A 22,596-nucleotide genomic window follows, 5' to 3' on the forward strand; every position below is an offset into this window, starting at 1 on the left:
AGCATCGTTCTGCCCCCGCCGTCGTTAGCCTAGTCTTTCGTCGCGCGTCATGTAAACGCATTCTGGGGCTTATTTCTTCGGGCACGTTTGTGAACAAGGGCCTTCAAGTGAATTCGGCAAGCACATGGATAGAACCACATGGCTTGAGGCATTTCACTAAGGGCATAAATGAGTGAAGCTGTGCTGCATAGAAAGCCAGGCTTTATTAATTCACGATTACTTACATAGACGCTTTACGACAATGAAATCTTTAAGTGTAGGAGAGCGACCACCGCTCATTCGTCATGGTCTTCATGAAATCCTCGTGATAACAAAATTTCCTGAGCGTAGGTCTCCAAACGAGACGCGGTGAGATTATAAAAGGGTGAAAGATCTTGCTAACAAACAAAGTACACATCAGCGTCAAAGAACAACAAAAACAAACGAACGGAATAACTAACGCTAGCGCTAGAACGCCAACCTCTAAGAGCTTAGGTAAGCAATTCAAATTGGGATTGCTAGTATTTAGAAGTTAATGCGTCTGAGAAGTGAAAATATCTACGATATAGCTTCGCTCCAATAAATCTCGCCCTGTTCACGATTCCCAAATTTTACTCGCGCTTCATTTGCCACTGAAAGGAGTCAATGTGAGGTTACAAATTTACAACTTAAGCATTTAACATGTTCATGAGAAAGATCCCATTGACAATAGGAACATCACTGTAATAACAGCTAAAGCACGTTCAGCGAACGTTGGTGCGGTAATACGACGCAGTAAGCAAAACACGCAGCAAAGGGAGCGGAACGGAAGGCTCTGAGCAATGCGACACGCGTCTTGGGGGCAATAAAATCTCACCTTCACCACTCAACTAAAACATGCAGATATACGCCGCTCATGCAGACGTGTATCCGTAAAACAAGCCACCACTTTTGCGACGTGCCTGGGAGGCCGAGCCGAGCCGCCGAGCTGTGACGCAGCATTGTCCCATTGTCCGGAAATGCGCACATGCAGCGGCAATCAGTTTCTCATCGAGCACACACAGTCTTCGCCTTGCTGTAAAGCTCTACCACAACCAGCAGAATTAAATACTGACTGTTTGTTACAGATAACCCACTCTGTACGCAACACGCAACGATGAACGTTGAACTGGGGCCGACGACGCACCCATTCCGCGGATGAAAAAAGCTTTGGTCCGTGCTTTGGGCAACTACGCAGCGGATAATAAGTGGCCGAGAGAGGCCGTTAGAAACAAGTTAAAATATTATTAAAAATGTGACACGTTTTTTTCTTACGCAAGAAACAAAAACTGCATTCATTCCTGAGCGCGAATATTATGTTTACTTTCTAGTTCTTTGGAGTTCTGGCAGATCTTATTTTCTGTGTGCTAGTAATTTGCCTCACAGTTCGCAGGAGCCCTCATCATCACCTGAACTTGCAGAGAGCCGGCTCCGTGAACTGCGCATGCGCGCCCAGAACCAAAGTGGAAAGGAGGATGCGTTGATTCTCTCGACGGATGTGACGTCAAATAACTTTTAGTATTTGCTTTTTTTCTGGAAATAAGCCTCAAACTCAGATGCGCCCGAGCCACCCGAACAAAAGCTGGCGCGCTTTTCGGGCAACGGGTGCTCGCGCTTTGCGAGCCCTAGGTCGCGTTTCATGCGTCGGCTTGTTGTAGTTTGCGGGGCATCATCCCGATAGATGCAAATTCGGTGAAAATCTGATTCAGTTCGTGGATTGTTGCCCTAAATTCAACAGCGCAGCCTTCGGTCCTGTCCCTGGCCTGTCTGCAGCCTCCGACTACGGTGAGTCGTACGCGAATGATGGTGTTTCGTACATGCCCGCAACCTCTAGGTAAAGCACTTGTCGGCGTTCTGCTACCGTCTTGCAGCTTTTTTAACGAGTTTTTACACGGCAGTGCAGCTATGCGGTAGTCACTATTACTGACGCGGCGTAATCACGCGACAGTCTCCGGGCGAAGGCATGTGGAGACTGCATAATGGCGTCGATCCCGTTTCTTCGCGCTTGAAACAACCGTTGCATACCTGCTGATGTGCACCGATTGGTCGCCGGTTGCTGTTGTCTTCGGGGTGCACTGGGGTATTGGGACGTACGCGGCGACTTACAGATGATGTGAAACTATTTGTGAGTCGACAGTCACGGAAGTTTGTAATTTGCTTTTTTTTTTTGTTGTTTTTTTTTTTTTAAGATTCTTCGTTTGTGGCCTAGTTTGTTTGGGCAGTAGCAGGCATTTTGGTGTGCGCCAGCGTGAACGCGCTGGTTTATGATCAGGAGGTTTTATTGCCTTCCTCGCAGCTTCAGCAGATAGTGACTGGGCCCATAGAAACGGTCGTGCTTCCGTCAAAAAACTCGTAAGGTATTCATCTATGCGGCCCATACGTGGTGCTGCAGTGCAAGAGGTCAGCTTCTTTGCAGTGTCGACGAAGCGCTAAAGAAGGGGAGTTGCTGGCCAGCTGAGAGACAGTATAAATGTAAACTGGCCCAGTGCGAAATGAGCCCCGGAGTGAAATGTGCCTACTGCTCAGCACGAAATGGTTACAAGATACGGGCGTATACCCGCACGAATTTATTGTGCTTGTATGCTCACACGTTCCACTGTCGAGTACTCACATCGGTGCATGCAGCAATGAGGGTGACTCTTCGGCTATCATAGGCTCCTGCCCATGAGAGTATTTGCCCCTTTTACTACGAAAATAACTGCATTGGTAGAACTCACTGAGCTTGTTTATATAGATTTAACACTTCAGATGCATGTCGCTACCGCAGAGTTCCCTAATATATATCTTTTGCTTGCTCCAACTGCGTCATCACTTTGAGAAAACTGGGAATGATAGCAGAAATAATGCCCCCATAAATAGTGGGCAGTGCTTCGCTTCAAGCTGCTGTCAAGGCCATTGACAGCTTATTTGAAAACAAAGCAATAATTAACCTGAGGTGGTATGTTTTGTTGAGGAGAGTGAGGCACCGTTGCATGTACTACCTCGTAATCCTGTCAAAGAGCTTGTAATTTGCTGCTATAAGCACTCTTCATTACAATTCCATGCAAGCCGCAGCATATTCCGCACTTACTGCACACATGATTTAACTTAGTCTCTTTGTTGCTATTTCAGTGTTTTGCAAGTGTGCTAAATATTTGTATTTGTGCTAGCATTGACTGCCAGTCTCGTTGCTGCCTTTTTCCTTCTGCGGCAGGCACTCTCACTTGCTTTACTCGAATCAAATTCTACTGTGAGTGAGTTTGCTGAATTTATGCAAACTAAATGTAATTGCAGTATTGCTCTCATTTATTTACGTTTGCAGAGGCAAGGAATACTCGGGGCCGACATACGAGTTTCTTCCACCAGTTGGATTCCTCTGCTACCTCGGTAGTGCAGTGCGCTGTAACTGGTGTGACCAAATGGATACTCTCACTCCTTCTACTGGTTTAGAGCGTGCTCCTAGTTAAGTTTAAAATACCTTGCTTGCAATGTATTTAATCTTGTTGTGGAATATTGTCACCCTTGCATTTGCTGATATGTTATTATTTGGAAAGCATTCAGAGTGATTTTGGACGCATGATTTGCCGTGGCGGGAGGTGGAGAAGCACAAATGTGTGACTGCAATTTTTTGCCTCTCTAGTTTTCAGCCTTTAGAATTAAAGCAACAGATTGATATGTGAACAGGCCTGGCATGGATTAAAGAGTTTGTCATATACAACAACACTTGACCCTTGCGGGGATAACACAGCTGTGGTTATCTGAGCAAAAGTTCTCTGTATGTGATGGTGTCCGAAACATGGCATTGTCTTAAGTAACTTGGCATGGAATCGGCCACTTCTTGCACTCTCTTGACAGCATCTATTGTAATGTGTGCTAGGCGACATGCCTTCGGATCTGTTGTATGTCTGCAGCAGTTGCCTTGATGTATCAAGATGGGGTGGTTGTTGCGAGTTGGAAATTCCTATACTCCCGACTACACCAATAAAATGCAGTGAAGCCAAATACCAGGAACCAATGTGTTATGTGGTTCATTGTGAAGGCTTGCCATTCTCGTAACTTTGCCAAATTGCTAGAAACATTATTTTTAAGCCCGGTCTTCTTTTGCTCATAGCACAACTCATTTCGTGCATTTGTCAACTTTTTGTTATGGTTGGCACATTTTGCAGAGGGTGACAAAATTTGAGCTGGTGTGCCACGAAGGTTAAATATCTGCTTATTGAGCTCTTCTCGGGAAGCTACATGCAAATCCTGCCTAATGTGGCTGTGAGGGCTTCGCACTTGATTGATGTACCGGCGCTTTACTTGTGGCAGCTGGTCTACATTGTACAGGACTGCCACTTTGAGGAGCACCAGCACTGCTATGAAGCAGATTCACAGCATTGTTCCTGGTGGAAGCAAACCACTGCAGATGTTGCCCTCATTCCAATGCAGCTTCAGCCAGTGAAGTTTCATAATGCCCGTGTTGGACGAACAAGAGGCCTATGAACTTGAGCATTTCACTTAGTCATTCCTTCCAAACATCCATCAAAACAAGCAACCTGTTGGGTTTCCCCAAAATCCCTGTACAATCATATATTTATATTTTTACAAATAGTTTGTATCATAAGCTGGAGAGCCTTCACTCAAGTATACACTAGGTTCCTATCTACGTGAAAACTACACGCTTGTGTGCCAGTATCAGCACACAAGCTGATACTGTGCAGCCTGACATGAACATTTCTCCATCTCCACCAGCACTACTATGAAGCAGATTCACAGCATTGTTCCTGGTGGAAGCAAACCACTGCAGATGTTGCCCTCATTCCAATGCAGCTTCAGCCAGTGAAGTTTCATAATGCCCGTGTTGGACGAACAAGAGACCTATGAACTTGAGCATTTCACTTAGTAATTCCTTCCAAACATCCATCAAAACAAGCAACCTGTTGAGTTTCCCCAAAATCCCTGTACAATCATATAATTATTTTTATTTTTACAAATAGTTTGTATCATAAGCTGGAGAGCCTTCGCTCAAGTATACACTAGGTTCCTATCTACGTGAAAACTACAGGCTTGTGTGCCAGTATCAGCAGATCGTTGCTAACGATTGTGGACACCCTCCTAAACAGAGATAAAACAGAACATGCAGCGATCGTGTACATACTCAAAAGCAAGTGGGTACGGAAACTGTGTGCACCTTTGGCCACTGTAATTGTAGTACCTGAATCGCTAAAAGCTGAAATCAGAGCTTCTTCGGACTCTTCTGGCTTCTTTGCTGCTAGTGCGATAAAAAAAATTCTGTAGCTGAAGTTGCTGAATCTCACAATTTCAGTGTTTTTTTGTTGTGCGGCCTGACATGAACATTTCTCCATCTAAGTTGCCACCATTCTTCAGATAAAGATCGCTTGTGTGTCACTACTTGGTGCGATATATGTCGGGGATACACATAAGCTCTGCGTTTAAGCGTATGACTCAACATTGTTAACAGCTATAGTCGGCAGCTGCACTTAGGAGTCATCTGCATATTGATTTTCAAGCTTACCTTTCTACTTTTCCTGTCTAGGTCATCATTATTTGCAGTTCATCCCAGAGTTGCTTAGCAAGGCAATGTCATCAGCAAATTGCAGATTACTGAGGTATTCTCCCTTATCCATAACTGCTCCCGTCTCTGAATACTTCCTCTAAGCAAGCTGTGAATAGTACTGGGGAGATTGTGTCTCCTTGCCTAACACCTTTCTTTATCGGAATTTTGTTACTTTATGCAGAACTATGGTTGCTGTGCAGCCATTATATCTTCCAGCACTTTCACGTACGGCTCGTCCAGCCCCTGATTTCGCAATGCCTGCATCACCGCCGAGGTTTCAACTGAGTCAAATGCTTTTTCGTAATCAATGAATGCTATGTACAAGGGCTGGTTATATTCCGAGCATTTTTCTATCACCTGATTGATGGTATGGATATGATTGATAGTAGAGTACCGTTTCCGAAACCCTGCTTGATCCTTTGCTTGATTGCAGTCTAAGGTTGCCCTGATTCTATTAGCGATTACCTTAGTAAACACCTTATACGTAACAGACAGAAAGCTGATTGGTCTGTAATTTTTAAGGTCCTTCCTCTTTCTTATGAATGAGGATAATGTTTGCATTCTTCCATGGTTCCGGTACCGTCGATGTCACCAGGCACTGCGTATACAGGGTGGCCAGTTTTTCTAGCACAATATTCCCCCCCGTCCTTCAGCAAATCTGTAGTTATCTGATCCTGTCTGGCCGATTTCCCCCTTTTCATAGTTTTTAGTGCTTTCTTGACCTCGACCTTCGTCACTGATGGAACGTCCAACTGTTTTTCCCTACCACCAATCTCATTACGGTCCTGACTACTTTGGCTACTGTAGAGATCTGTATAGAACACCTCGGCTACTTTGAATATCTTGTCCATATTCGTGATGACGTTGCCCGCCTTGTCCCTTATCGCATACATTTGGTTTTTGCCTATGCCCAATTTCTTCTTTACCGCTTTAAGGCTTCCCCCGTTCTTTACAGCATGCTCAATTTTCTCCATGTTATACTTCCTTATATCGGCCACCTTGCGCTTATTGATTAGCTTTGATATCTCAGCCAATTCGATCTGGTCTGTTGGATTGAAAGCTTTCATACTCTGGCGTTTCTTAATCAAATCTTTCGTCTCCTTAGACAGCTTACCGGTATCCTCTCTTATCCTACCGCCTACTTCTAATGCGCACTCAGTAATGATATCTCTGAAATTATTGTTCCTTGCTTCTAGGGTAATGTCGCCATCCTCCGTTAGAGCTGAATACCCATTCTGTAACGAAATCCTGAACTCTTCTGCCCTCCCCCTCACCGCTAAATTCGTGGGATTAGGGGTGCACAAAACACAGGATGAACTATGGGGGGTGGGGGGAACTACCACCATTCCTGATCAGGATTAGCTTTTTCTGCAGAAGACTTGTGGCTGCTGTGCGGTTTCCATATACTATTAACAGCGTTTCTACATATGCCTTTCCTATGCCATGGTTATGTAATGCATGCATGATTGATGCATAGACTGAATCAAATGCTTGTAATATAAGCAGGTTGTATGTTGGGGTTGCTTACCGTATTTATAAGATTATAGCACGAGTTACGTTTTTTGAAATTGCATCACTGAAACAGCACTTCATGCTATGTTTAGAAGCAATATCTGAATTTAACACTTTTCTTTTTTTGCTGGTCATCAAGATAGCTTTACCACCAGGTAAGCCAGTTGCGAGGAGAAGGCAAATTTCTGGCAACTTCGAGGCTGTAAAATGAGGCAAGGTTAAAAAAAAGGTAACCATGGAGAAAGACCAGAAGGTGGAAGTGAAAAAGAAAATAATAAAAAGGTGTAGTTATTGAGGGTTCGAATTCTCCTGTTTAATATCATTAGATCATGGCCAATGGGCAAAACATGCAGGGAGCGATGCGGGATTCTAAGCGAGAGAAGAAAGCATGTAGTGCTTAGCAAATCGTGTCTAATCAAGAAGGGGGAAACGAGTGGGGGCATGTTCATGAACAGCGATAAGTAACTGAGTAGTGACAGTGAATAAACCACTCGGATACTTTTCTTTGGATTTTTAAATGCAGTCTCCTTTATTGTCACATCCCCAGCTATGGTTGCCTTTAATGTTACGATTTCATGTTATAATCGTGAGCTTGTGTTGGAATCGTGACAATATTTTTCTTTTTATTCTCGACACAAACTCTTCCCTCACATCATATATTCATTACGGAATTGTTTACCTGTAGATACGGTATATTCTGTGGTTCCTCTTTCATCTGATTGATGCCGTGAACATCGGCTGTGGTCAAGTGGTGTGCCTGAAATCCAGCCTGGCCTTTTTGTTCACTAAAGTCTAGGTTTCCTCTTAATCTAGCGGTGATTACCTCATTGAATACATTTAAACCCAGTTATAACCTAACTACGACAGGTCTGCAGTTTTATTTCTTGGTAATGTGAAATTTTTGCGTGAAGAAGAGTGGAAACCAAAATAAGGAGTACATATAAGTGAAATCACCGTGGGAATGTTTACAGCAAACCCCTATTTCTCGTAGTCATAAACTTGGGAAAAAACATTTTGCAATTGCACTGATAGGGCAACTGTGGCAGCAGCCTCCACCATCTCCGCTGCAGTTCGCGCAACATGGTTATGAGAGGTGTGAGGAGGGTGGCCAGAGACACCTTGCCTGGGAAATTGTGCAGTCATGCCACCACTGCTTGAGCTTGACTGGCCGTGAAGGCACCTGTGTCTTCACGTATGTTCCCGCTCTGTCTGCCCAGCACAGCCGCCCCAGGAAATACATACTTGCCACTCACATTGCCACTGCTTTCCTTCGTCCCCATTCGAACGTGCGAAAGCTGTCATTAGAATCTTGCGAGCAGTTGCATGGTTGTGCTGTTTACCTTTAAATCTGTCAGTGAAGAACTTAGTGATAGATACTGATAGATGCTGATTGATAATGATAGTTAGTGACAGTGATGATAATGACAGAGATTACTATGATGTCATGGCCGAAACTTACACCATGATGACATCACATTCAGTCATGACGTTACCAGGCGACTCGAGCACATGTGAAGGTTAACCCGATCCAGTCGTCAGTGCAGCGCCTTTCATTTGGCGTTAGCTCAAACACCACATGACACAGCATACAAATGCAGTACAGCAAGCATCAGCAGCATTTCAAATTGGTTTACCGGAAAGAAAAGGCGTATCTCACACTTCTCCGCGAACACCTGAATCGAGCCATAAGGAAAACGAGGAAGGAGGTGCCATAGTGGAGGGCATCAGACCACCGTGCAATAAAGGCTTTCACCTCATTGCTCTTTAGTGGTCCAAAGTGCCCCTAGAATTTTTACTTTTTGCTCGTATGAGCATTCAGTTCAGTGCTGCATAGTGTAATGTTAAAAAAGCACGAGTACCAGGGACCGATGCATTTGTCACATGCAGTCGCTCATTACGACCTTGGCTGTTCCTTTTATGTTATTTTGTGTTTGTCATGACACATTAATGTGTTACCCCGCCGGGGTGGCGCAGTGGCTAGGACGCTTCCTAAGGATGTGGGATCGAATCCTGGCCTCGGCGACTGCTTTTCGATGGAGGCAAAAAGCAAGGCGACCGTGTGCTGTGGAATGTCGGTGCACGTTAAAGAACCCCAGGTGGTCTAAATTTCTGGAGTCCTCCACTACAGCGTCTCTCATAGCCCGAGTCGCTTTGGGACGTTAAACCCCACAAACCATTCATGTGGTTCTGCCAGATATACAGTAACTTGGCACTAGCTAACAGAAAGTCACTGTAGAGAGTAGTGATGTGGTACTAGCTGGTATATGGTATTATATTGCGCAGGGCCACTGTAGCATTTTCTTTTTTTTTTTTCCGGAAGCTTAAATGGAATTCTTTTTGACTAGGGCAGAAAAGTTTTGCAATTTGAACGCCTATGCTCTTCTCCAGCGTTGCTCTGTGCCTGCACTTCACTGCAGTGCAGGCTTGAGCCAGCGGCAAACGTATACATAACCAGCGCTGCCAGCTTTGCCGAATTATTCTGCTCGAGGTTGTGGTTACAAAAAATAAAAATAAGCATCAAGATACCCCCATGCTCACTTGAGATGCAGACTAAAGGTCGTTCCTGCAGGAAGCATAATCAAATTCAGATGTGGGTTTCAGTCTGAGCATAAGCAGAGTTTTCCACATTAACAGTGTTGAGCTGCCCTTCTGCCAGGAAGTGCTCTTTGCGATCTGATAAGTACAGTAGAACCCCATTATAGTAAAGTCACCGGGACCGGCTAAAATCTTACTATATCAGTTGTTAGTGATGACATGGACCTGAAGATACTATCTTGTAATTAAAGTCTGCTTACTAAGCACATCTTGTTGCTTTATGAAAAGAACACTCTAAAATGCCTTCCATGTCTTTCTTATCGTCTCTGTGCCATTTCCTTTTTCATTTTTTTTTTTACCGCTTGTAGAAGTACCTGTTTAGCATGAATGCAACATGGATACGAATATAGCCGAGCTTGATTTCAGCTGAGAACCAAAGCATTGCGTGAGCGTGGCATCATCTTCCGCTGTTTCCATCTTTTAAGAGGCAATAGATGAAAAATGCGCGACAGTCCAGCACTCCTTCGTGCTGAACAGTGTTGTGTGAATGTTCGGCCGTTTCTTCGCTTCCCTTTTACTCTATTTCTATTTTTAAGTGACCGGCCGTCTTCTTTTTGTGTTTGTAGTCTTCCCCCTACGCGCTGCATGCTTTCCCTCACGGCTCCAAGGCCTTAAAGTTGGCTTCTTCTCAGTGCTGATGAGCCTAGCGGTAAAACAATAAAAAAAATGCACTACTTATTTTTTTTTTTTAAGAAAAAAATTTCCTCGCGATTGTAAGTAATGCGTGTGCAGCAATGTCATTTCATGGGAAGTCGACGCCGCGGCCAGACGTTGTTTAGTATAACCTAGTTTTACCAAAAGCACCTTTACTATGATGGGACTTCAGTTTCACTTTACTATAGCAGGGTTCTACTGTACAATGATAACCGGTCATAGAGACTCCTCCATATTTCACGAGTGGAATGAAGTCCAGTTTTGTGCCCATTGCAGAAACAAGCTGAACAAGATGGTCATTCTATGTTTCCGTTTTCTGGACAAGGTGCTTTGCAGCAATACCTAGCCTTCAGGGGCCGTGCAAAAATCTTAGCATTGACATCCTACGAGATATTCAGAAGAACTTGTCCAAGAAAAAGTATAGACAATGAATACGATCTGTGCAGGGGAGTATGTGCTAGGAGTTAGCATTGCTGTTCTCAATGCCGCTGATGGGTTGCGACCATGCAAGCAGGTTGTGCCACCTAATCTACAATCACAGTGCGACACATTGTACCCGTTCTCCACCCTCTTCCTACCTTCTCTTCATCATCCCTCTTGTCTCTACTTTGCCACCTGCCAATCAAGGTCTCAAAGGGACGAACAACACAAGCTGTCTAAAGCCAGCACTTCAAGGACACCAAATTTTGGTTACATGTTAATATGACAGCGTTAAAGGCTGCCATTCACCAGAAAATTTGGTATCGGGGTTGTGAATGAAAAATTGTGGTGATAGCCGGGAATTGATTGGTGGCAGGGTTGTGCAAAGTCACTTGATCATATGATATGGCAGATTTGGCAGGAGCTGCCAACTCAAGCTTCTCGAATCAGATGGGTAGGTGAAAGGAATCGAACCCTCCAGGACTTGCATTTCAAGTCAGACATGCTACCCGTAGGCCACAAAGGCACTTCATACGGCTAGGTTACGGGAGGCTTTACATTTGTGTCAGGCAGTCTTTCACATAATGTGGTAGTTCATGACTCTATGCTAAAGAGTATGTATAAGATAATGGAGGTACTACCTTTGCCGAAAATAACCAGGCTGCATGCTCCGCTTTTCAACCAAGTAGCAGATAATTCGTACCACTTCTGAAACTGTAAATCTGTGCAAAGTAGTAAAGGCAAGCTGCAGTCCTCACTTCTCAAGTTGTGATCCTTTAGGAATTCATGTTGACCTTAGTATACAAGCTAAAAGCTAAACATGCAGCCTGGTTACTTTTGGCAAAGATTGTACAAACTAAGGGATTAGTGATTAGGAGAGTGAATGTAAAGCTGCCGAACTCTTTACTAATGTGCACGATGGCCGCCTTTTCTCTTCTGCTCATTGAAGAAGAGCTAACTTGCGTAAAGATTAAGTCTAACCAGAGGCTCACCGAGGCCTTGCCTTATTTTTACCTCTCTGCAAGTTCGATCCCTGCCAAGGAACAGTGGTACAGAAAAAAATTAAGGCAGATTGCAGTCGTGTATAAGACTGATGACACAATGATGCTGTTTCTGTTTGCCTCAAGTTATCCGTGATTATACTTTGAGCACATATACTTTGAGACTCATCGTGGCTATCTGTTGTCGGCGGACAAGTGTGACAGATATTATGCCTTTTCTTTCCTGTAAACCAATTTAAAACACTGCTGATTCCTGTGTGGTACGGCGTTTGAGGAAGCGACAAATGAAAGGCGCAGCACGGATGCCTGGATTGGATGCCTGGCAAGGTTAGCTTCATATATGCGTGAATCGCACGGTGAAGTCATCGGTCATGACTGGACATGGTCATGTGGTGACCTCAGTTCTGGTTATTAGACATGACTGGATGTGACGTCATGATGATGTCACATCCGGTCATGGTGACATTACTGCGAACACATTAAGCTGCGCAGAATAGATGAAACAACCTCCAGCTTAAACAGCATCACTGTTGAAAGTGGGCGTTGTGCAGTCTAGTTGAAGATTTGGGCGGCTGTACACGAGCAAGGAACTGAGTGCTGTGATTTAACTTCCCAAAATAAATGCCACCGAGTGGTACTTTTTTCTTAATACAGGTCATACATTTACTAGAACAACCTTACTCTGTATTTGACAGCTGTAAATGCTGCAAAAAGCAAATTTTCTAAACTTGAGAATTTTATTCTGGCATGGCTTATATTCTCTAATCTCCAAAACAATTTTCTTGGGTTCCTTTACTTCTACAAAACTTGGGATATTATTGGAACAACTACGATGAGAATAACAAATTTTACAAATTTGAAATTAAAGTGTATGAGAACATGCAAGATGGCGACCATGGCACAAACTTTTTTTTTTCCGCCTAAAACAAGCTGGGGTAATGTTTGTTGTAGTAACCCAATACAGTCCTTTACTGAACTGAAGGCGGTCGAACGTAAAGTTTGCGTCAAATGGCATGATATGGGTCTGTGTGCAGGCTTCACACAACTCGTACCCTCAGGCAAGTCCAGTAAAAGAATCTGACTGCTGAGCTGCTACCCGGCACAACAGAACCCAGAATGCAACCTAATCCTATGTTAGCCTGCATACTTAATATTTTTGAGACAAAGCATTCATAGAAGGTTGAAAAAACTCGTACATGCAGAATGCGATCAAAAAATCTGGAACAAGTTTTACGACACGCATGCCATTTTTCACAGCATATCACACAACTTGGAAGAAAGTCGACAACTGCACTTTGAAAGCAAATTTTTGTGAAAATGTACAACACCACTGGGAAGGAAAACAATTGAAGCAGTTGAAACAAAAAAATTTGGTAGCGTATGTATCAGTGAACCCTCAGTGTCTATTAAAGAAGTGAAATCAATGATCTTCGACACTAGTAGAACCTGAATAGCGCTGTCCACAAGTGGCAATAAACAGAGTTGTTAAAATCAAAACAAAACCAAACTTGACAGAACTTGCACCAATATCACGGCTATGCTAAAATAAAATACACAGACACCATATAACCACTGTTCACAATACAAGTTCTACAAACCTGATGCGAATTTTTATATCATAGCTGTAACGATACTAGTACAGCCTGATAATTACAGTACACCTAAACAATCACTCTACCTGCCTCTATGCATATATTGTACGCATATAGGCACTATGCACATATTTTACCTGACTACAAAGTTCAGCATGGTAGTTAACCATACACATGAAACAGCTCAGGTATTGAAAAGCATCTTCCAATCATGTTCAAAACCAACATATTCTGATAAAATCAACATGCAAAATGTAAATCTTTCGTAAAAATTTTCATTTTGCACACAAAGACAAAGGTAGCTTTACTGCACATACTGTAACACGAGTTGAATGCTCCGGGTAAATTTTCATAGTGCTGCAGGGTTTTTGTGTGTTTATTATATGAACAATGCAAAAAAAAAATCGGTGAACTCCATAAAATGTGCCACATTAGAACAAAAATTAGCAGTGCTGTGCCTAGATAATTCCACTGCAAGAATGCATATGTGCTGACTCATGTTCTGTTGCCATAAACAAAGTACAGTATGTGAGGAATACAAGGGATGGAGGTTTGATTCCCAGAGGAGACAGGATTTATTTATTTTATTTACCCCATTAATCACACATGTGCTCTGTGCTGTCGTACAGTACAGCAAGTAACGGCATATGGTACCTGTAATAAGACATAGTTCATGCTGGTTACATCGGCTGTCATGCAAAGATGTAATCAATGCAATTCACACTTTTTGTAGTGGCTTGAAATTGTTGACGACTGCGACCCCGAGCAGTTCGCACGTGAACACTGGCAACCACTGTGATTTCGTAGTATCGATGACAGTCGCCGCAGATGATGAGGGGAATGTCTGGTGCCCTCACAATGCATCAGCCATCTCGCAGATAAGTGCTGCCATTCAGCGCCACCATTGCAATTCTTGTTTAAATGGCTATGGGTTGTACAAACTGGAAACTCTAGCAGACTAACAATCTTGTGCATTCGCAATGCCATAATAACATTGCGTGGATAGTAATTTAGAAAAAAATAAATACATTCACAGTTATAACTGGTTCACTGGACAATATTTTGTAAGTAATAATTCAACAGTACTGCACAAGAATTTTCAAAACTCCTCTGAGCCTCACTAGGGCACCTATGAATGTCGTGCAGCCTTGGTGGATGGAACCGTGACAGATTATTGTAGATGAAAATGTAGCCATTAAATACTGTCCTTTTAAAATGCGTGATAGAGCGTTACACTGCAGTGCACAGGTGTAGAACATAAAAACAACATGGCTGCAGCTGCGAGCTATCAGGTGGCTGTTGCACATACTCCATGATAGCAAATCAGGTATAGGTATCTTCCATGGGGCAGGTAGCTAGTAGCAGGCTAGGCAGGCAAACAGGGTTCGTTCATGGCTCTGGTCCACCAACAATGTGACAGTGCTGCAAGTCATCTATACTTGGGCAGATTACCTAACATGCAGACAACTACTGTAAAGTCAAACACTGAACTTACAAAAAAAAAAATTAAGTTGATAAATGAAATTTACTGCCTTTGGATCTGAGCAAGAATGAGAACAGAGGCAAGCCATTTGGCAAGCCTGTTTCGATGCATTCCCTAAAGCCACATCTCTATGCTGTTCTGACCAGTTTATTTGTTTTACAAGAATACACTAGGAAAGAACCAAGCGATCCCACATTACATCTACGTTGTGCACTACAGTAAGTAACCTTGCTGCAATGTTGGGCAAGTTATACACAGTTAAACGTCCCGAAACAAATCTTTCCCAGCTAATTTCACACAGCGATTCGCGGAAGAATCGCGGCTCTAGCGAAGGCACCATGCTTACCAACAGGGCACTCGAGTACGTTAATGTTCCACAAATCAATATATTAACTCATTTCCTTCCAAAGAGCAATCAGCTGGCTTTCTATTCGACTTACCAAAGTGATGCTCACCGTGCGTGCGGAGTGCGTCGCCTGCCGGCAATTTAGTGGTTCGTTAGCATTAGCAACAAATAGATAAAGCGCAACACAGGCTCCGTAAAGCACTGGAAGGAGAATAACCAGAGTCAATAACGCGTCAAACATTTTTTTAAAACGTTTCATGTAACGCGCCGCAACTCAAATAATTTAGCGGAGGGGGCGATGATAATGATAATGGCGCACGCACCATCGTATCTGAAATTGTTGCAAATGAAACTATACAGTTTCAGTTAAACAAAGGAGGTGGTGACGCATAAACTATAAGTGCGAATTTTAATTATCTAAAGGTTTCCTTTTACTGAATTAATTTTTGTTGGTATTGGACGTTTTCGCCACCTGCAGCGCTGTCACTCGACCGTTGCAAAGGCGCGCCATTTGAACCGGCTGGTTGTACGGTGCTCGCACAAGTCTCTGCTGTTCTCTGAGTTCTCTCTTCTCAGTTCAGCTCTCTCTGCAAGCCTCCCAGAGGCTGTATGACTCATTTATCTCGCCACAAGTAACTTTTAAACCAAAGTTCAGCAATGCGACACTAGAGCCGTTCAATGAAGGACTACACTTATTCCTAGTCTGGCATTTATTTCCTTTGCGCATTTTCACTCTGTCCATTCATAACAAAAACTTGGAAGAAAAATCAAGTGGCTAAGTGGGCTTCCCACAGTGCAGTTACATATCTATAGTTATTTCATAAATTGGCAACAGAGTTTTGATTCATCATCACTGCCTGCATTAGGTATGCTGAAGGGAATTAATGGTCTGCAATCATCGCTGCTTCATGCGTTAGCTGCAGCCGCCAACCTTGGCTCATTTGCCGACATTATCTCTTCATCCCAGTGTCTGGTATCCCTTGCTTGTTTCACTCCCTCGAAACCTAATCGATTAGCTGAAAATCCCTTTTTCCTGGATTACATGTCCCACTCTAATGCTTCTTTACAGTTTTCTGCATCTTCATACTCAAAGATGTGCACCATGTGCTGCAATCTCAACTGCAGGTACTCTACTGCAAGATGCCCAGCACCGTGTGTCATATGGTATGGTGTTGCGGCAGCATAGAAGTACCACCCACACAAACCATCAGATGAGGACCTGCTTATGCCCTCACCTTTTTGGACCAAGGACGCCACCTGCCCAGGGCAAATAGGGCCTGCTCATTTCAATAATAGCTGATTACTACTTCCTTGTTATGATTACCTTGATACTGTACTTTAATCCACATCTGTGTTTGTGAAGGTTTTCCAAATTATTTTACTTTCTATAACCTGCTGCACTGTCCTTTGCTTAGGTATTTTAAACTAATGCTTTAATATCCACTTTTCAGCCTTTCAAATGATCATATGATAGCAAGCTGCCTTTTATTATATTATGTACAGCACCTTCCAAATTTACATTCACCTCTTTTTGCTCTTGGAGAAATGTTTCTCATGGTTCAGATTCAGAGTGACTACCTGGCTTAAAAACATTACTCCCTTCCTACGTCTGAAACCTTCCTACCTATGTGCAGCAGTGACTTTGTGGCTATGCATTCGACTGCTAATCCTAAGGTTTTAAGATTAAATACATGGCTACATTTCGGCAGAGGCATGATGTAAAGACACCTGTGGGCTATACAATGTCAGTGCATATTAAAGGACACCAAGCAGTCAAAATTAATTAGCTCTTTCCCATGCTTGCCGTCTTTCATAGACCGCATTAGGTTTTGGCATTCCCGACCCCTGTGTGCCATGTCAATACCTCTACCTGTTGTAAAGTGTTGCTCTCATCACGAAGGGTTGAAAAATAAACTCTCATCTTGTAGTTTCTTTAGGTCCTTGAGCATGTGCTGTTATTGAGGCAGTGGGCAATATTTGGCTGGGGCCTTAGACGTGCAATAGTCCAAACCGGATTCGAAATCGAGGAAACAGTTTAGCTGAAACAAATGTCGATTTCAGTCTCATCGACATCAACTGCAATGCCCGTTCTCTTTTTCTACACGAATATAATGTAGACATGATGCAATGCTGTTCACCCAAATGTTTTCCGATTGTCATGGCTACTACAGTTCAAAATAATGAGACCAAAGAGCACGACACACAAGGAATGCTTATTCGCAATGGAAGCATTTTATTGCAAGCTATGAAGTAAATACATTTGTCGTGAAGAACAAGCAAAAGATTGCAAGAAACCATCAAAACAAAATTTAAAACCCCATCTAGAAAAGCAAAAATCTAATGCCATGTTTTCACGGAAAGCAGCCATTTTTCAAAAAAGGCTGCTCTTTGAAGCTGCTCACAAAATTATTTCAGCATAAGTGCTCATTTGCTACAATCCTCTTTTTTTCCAACTAGATGCAAAGTCTACACGACCTTGTGTATAAAATGTCACCAACCAGCACGCAGCTGCCATGCCATCAGCAAAACCATGCGCCCAACTGCTCATTGCACACCGGCCAAAACTCTGCACTGCCTTTGGGCAAGTGGAAAACAGCTGCAAAGCATCTTAAAACCCGTCCACCTTTTGTTTCTATTTTAAGGTGCTATCATTTCTCCTGCTTCAATCATTCCTTTCGTTTTCAGGTGCGATTCCATGAACTGAACTTGTTTATGAACCACCCTAAATTCGAAAATGTGTTCAAACCTGCTGTCTATGAGGTAGCGCCTTCAGAATGCGCGATGGCCAAAAATACTTCTGCGGCAGACTCGTTAATAACAGAGCTACAACCATCAAAACCGGTATGTTTCTCTCCTTCCCTTCCATCACCAAAGAGTCTCTCCCTCCTCCCTGGTTGACTAGCCTCCACAAGAGACAATACGCGTAGGGCTGGTACATGTAGGCTCCCTAAATACGCGAAATGTGGAGCGCCATCTTTTAGTGCTTTGAGAAACTATGCCCGCCATGTTGATTCGGTCAACAAAATGAAAACGCTGCCCTGTGCTGGGTAAAAACAGCTACAAGAACGCATCAAATGCAGTCATTATGGCCCCGACTTTTACAGGCATTCTTTTTTTTTTCTTGCTGGTTGGTTTGTGGGGTTTAACGTCCAAAAACGACTCAGGTATGAGAGACGCCATAGTGAAGTCCCCGACAATTCCGACCACCTGGAGTTCTTTCTTTAAGGTGCACTGACATTGCACAAACACTGGTGCCTTGCTTTTTGCCTTCCATCAAAAAAGCTACTGCCGCAGCTTTTTTTTTTTTCTTGCTTTCTGCTACCCAAGCAGCACCAGTGACCTTTGTTTAAAGGTTGAGAAGTGAGCTTTGGCTCATCCAGCTACAATGCCAATAAGAAGGAGGAGGGGGAGAGGCTGAGCTCAACGGGTGGCCGAAGCATAGGTGCAAGGCCTCTGGCCTTTCTTAGGAAACCAAGCCCGTGCATGTATGGATGTTCCATGTTTTCTGTATTCATGGTTATGCATGGTGTACCATGGCTGGATTCGAGTGGCGACGGTGCGCTCTTTACGACCTACGCATGGAGGGTGCTTCCTGTCTGCTACAGCTGCGAAATCATGGCACTGTGTGGCATTGACGCGTCTACTCAGTGATGCCGTCATTTGGTGTGCAACAAGCTGGAAAAAAAAAAAGCGGAGGCTGGCCAAGCCTGCGGCTGCAAGCCTGCACTTTCACCCGGTTGTGATTCTTGCCAACGAGATGTCAAACTTGAGCGTTCAGAGCGACCTGCAGTGATTTTTGCCGCTGTACTGAGAGTTATAGATGATAGGTGTGCCGGCCGTGAGCCATCCTTACAGGCTCTGGCTGTGTATCAGCATCTTGCCGAAGAGCCAAAACCAGGGAAAAACTCGCATAAAATATAGCTAAATTATTGGAACAGAGTTCTCTATCACTCGGAAATTGATGAAAGGAAACACCGCAAGTTTTTCAAACTTGCAGGCGTGGGCACGTCGTTCAGAGGAAATAAAGTTCAAATGTGTGGCAGAAAACATACGTATGGGTCCGGACCGAAGGAAATACCAAAAGCACACTGCGGCCGAGATGCTCAACTATTGTCATGAAGTTAGCTTCGTTACAAACTAGCCGCAGAGTTTAGCAACATAGGTGGCAGGCAAAGACAAGGGTCGGAAGGCTTTCCTACTATCCTTATATGAGGATGGTGATGAATGTCTCCTGTTATTTCGAGGTGATGTTGCGCACGCCTCAGAACAGGAAAAGCAGTTACAGTGAATGCGCTGTTCAAAGTGCACAAAAAGTGCAATAAGAGCAGGTTACCCTTTTTTTTTAATTTGCACTAACAACTTAAAACAGGTCAACGACCAGCCTGACTTGGAGACACGTGAAGGCGCCCGAAATTTTGATACATGTGCAGAAGCAGACAGAAATGTGCCCAAAAGCGAAAAGATGCTGTCACACTGGCATATCATTTGAAATAATGCATGTAGGCAAAACAGGTACTCCTCCTTGCTCGGCCACTAATTTTAACAGGCCTGGCAGAACAGGCCCGAGAGGCCAAAAATGTTCATGTGATAAATTCCGTGCTTCTGTAGCCATGTCAATGCATTTTTGACAGTTCCCCTCATATCATGAAGGAAACAAAGTTACAGCAGGAAGAAAAAAATCAGCTTTTGTGCAGCATAATGGGACTGACCTTACAAGAGTATGCTGCTACTTGCCTTACTGCAGACTGATAACCCAAATCACTGTTGTATTCAGATGGTAATTAGCACATGTTGCGCACTGTAAGAAATAAGACAAAGTAAGTATTACTACGATCAAAATGTGCTAAATAATACTGTTGCCTGAGCCTACACTGCACCTATTTTGCGCACACAAAATAGAGACTACATAATTTCTCTAAGTATTTCGCTCACTCCGTAAACTGAACACTTGAACGCTTGAAGGCGCGAACGCAGGTGCACACCGGGCGCCGCCACAGAAGCGAGTGACCAGGGTTGGGTAAATCCTGCACACACTTCACGGGGAAGAGAGCACTGCTTGCCTAGAAGAGCTGCCATTATATCTGCGGCGAATGCGCAGGCTGTATGAAAGTGCGCGCCGCTGCCACTTGAGTCCAGCCGTTGGTGTATGAATAGCACAGTGCACAGAACACTCTGAAGCATGCATAGACAAGGGCAAGAAACTAAAAGCCTTCTTTCTTGTGTGAGAGTATGCATGAGTGAAAACGAAATGCAAGACAAAAAAGTGCGTGACATCAGCAGACCAAGTGACACCCCTCGCCCATCAGTCAGAGAGAAACCAATGGATGCAGTATCTGTTGGTACCTCATCGACAAAGTTCGATGGCCAGCGCAAAAGATGAGGAGGTTTGGCTGTCTGAAAAGGACCATGAGAGCTTTGGTTTGCATTTTGTTGCTTTCCAGTGTGTGCATCGCTGCAGTATTTCGCAGAGACCATGTCCAACGCCTTATCGGGCTTGGTTAAAATGTCAGCCTGGTCAGTAGCCCTTGAATATGTTAGCTCTCTTAAATGAACAATCTGAAATAAGCAAGGACATAAGTTGTGCTGGCCATATTGTGGACTGCTTTCAAGACAATGTGTGTAATGCCAAATAATCTGAGAAGTTGAATAAACCGTTTGGGGTGCCCTGTTTTGTTTTCTAAATATGCATTGTAATACCATTTAACACAGCTTGGCCACCCAACTTGTGCACACCAGCTAACACAAAGCTTTAGCTGCACTACACTAATCCCTCTGTCACACAAACACTTCCGATCCTCATTGAACTCAATCTGCATTCAGGCTTTCAAGAAGGATTGAAGCATCCGGTGCTACACGGGCGTTTTCAGTGAGCATTGAGAAATTTCCTACGTGGTTCGTCGTCTGCTGTCAGTCGCAATGAGTCTCAAAAGGAAATTTAAGATTGGGGTAATGATTGCACGATTTCAGTGTACACAGCAGCATTCCGCTTTTGGCGCCTCAGGTCATCTAACCTATCTTCCCAGCGGTCAAGTGCTACAGTGCAGTTTCTCTTCCACTCCACAGTTTCCACACTGACGCAGTAGAAGAGAACGCCACCTTAGCTTCCACTGGCAGTAGACTACGGTGTCAATATTATAAAATTAGCCGTTTTACGAATGTTCTATCATGCCTTTTAATACATTTATGTGTTATTATGTGCAGTTCTATTGCATTTATTCGTTTTCAAGTTTTAGAGCTCGTTGATGACAAGGGTGTCAATGACCGCTTTTGAGTGTGCTTGAAATCTCGAGAGCGATTGAGGAAGCAACCTTGAGCCAAGCAGGCTCGAGCTCAACTGAACTTGACAGTTGCCGTGTGACAACCTCAATCTACAATGAGTTGAATGTAGATCCAGTTCAATGAGGATCGAAACTGTTTGTATGAGAGCAGTTTAACTCGCATCTTGCAGGAACAAGCAATCTATATACACCTTTCCAATAAGTTACTCGATGCCACCACATTGTTCGCTCCTCCTCTCTGGACTGCTGCAAACCGGCTCTGCTTCCACTGTGCTAGCACCAAATGCACAAAGCAGTCCAGCAGGTAATATGGTGACACCCCGTGACCACTTATTGGAAAGGTGCACACTACTATGACTATGCTACAGTATGCTAAGGAAGTGAACACACAAAAAAGCCAGGCAATCATGTTACTCTGGTAACGAATGTTTAATTGTGGCTGGCCTTGCATATGGCAGGCAGTAATGCATGCACCCCTGTCTTCGGACAGGACAGCAGGGTTGTAAGCATCTCCAGCAAACACTGTGCGGATGTTCGTTTTGTTATAAAAATTTAGGAGACACTTGAGATCTGTCTTTAAGGGTATAGCATGGTAGCGTCAACAGCTCCCGTCTGCAGCTTCCCTCAAAGATCCTTGATCGCATACATGCACCTTGCTATTTTACGAATGAAGTCTTTAAAGAACTTTGCTGCAACCTACAAAGAAAAAAAAATGTAGGAAGTGCGTAAGAGCTCTAAGATCGCTAAGGCGAACACAACCCGGCACCAGAATTAGAATATGTGACTAATAGGTACGGTGCAGGGAATGCAGCCTTCTAGTTACACACGTCAAATGACAGATCGAATACCACACGCCCATCCTCCGAGGTCCTGTGTATAAGCGCATAAGTGGCCCGAGTATGCATGGGGTTGCCATTAGCCTCTTTGTCACCTCTCTGCGGCGGTTTGCACAGCCAGGATGCCTCCTTTCCTCCTCTCTGCAACGCGGCAACAGAGCACGCACCTGCCAGAGCTCTTTACACGCAAGTTCCAGTATGAAGGACGTTTTTTGATGACAATTTCTGATCACACTTTCTGTACATGACGCACATGAGCCAATTAAAATGGGTAAAATATTCACAAAGTATTGTCAAACATGAATATAAAAACAAGAAATTGTAATAAAATCTTGAGGATATA

The 22,596-nt window shown here is 43.7% G+C and overlaps 2 long non-coding RNA genes across 2 annotated transcripts in view; both read left to right on the forward strand.

The window, feature by feature from the left end:
• Positions 1-22,596, forward strand: part of LOC146201362 (uncharacterized) — a 408,702-nt gene that overhangs the window by 55,399 nt on the left and 330,707 nt on the right. The window lies entirely within an intron of this gene.
• On the forward strand, positions 1,470-3,697 carry LOC146201365 (uncharacterized). Its single transcript, XR_014705322.1, has 2 exons — positions 1,470-1,782; positions 3,299-3,697. It is a non-coding gene; the product is annotated as an uncharacterized LOC146201365 (long non-coding RNA).

Source organism: Amblyomma maculatum, chromosome 2, assembly GCF_055883805.1.
Source record: "Amblyomma maculatum isolate TAMU_Amacu chromosome 2, ASM5588380v1, whole genome shotgun sequence".
Taxonomy (NCBI): domain Eukaryota; kingdom Metazoa; phylum Arthropoda; class Arachnida; order Ixodida; family Ixodidae; genus Amblyomma; species Amblyomma maculatum.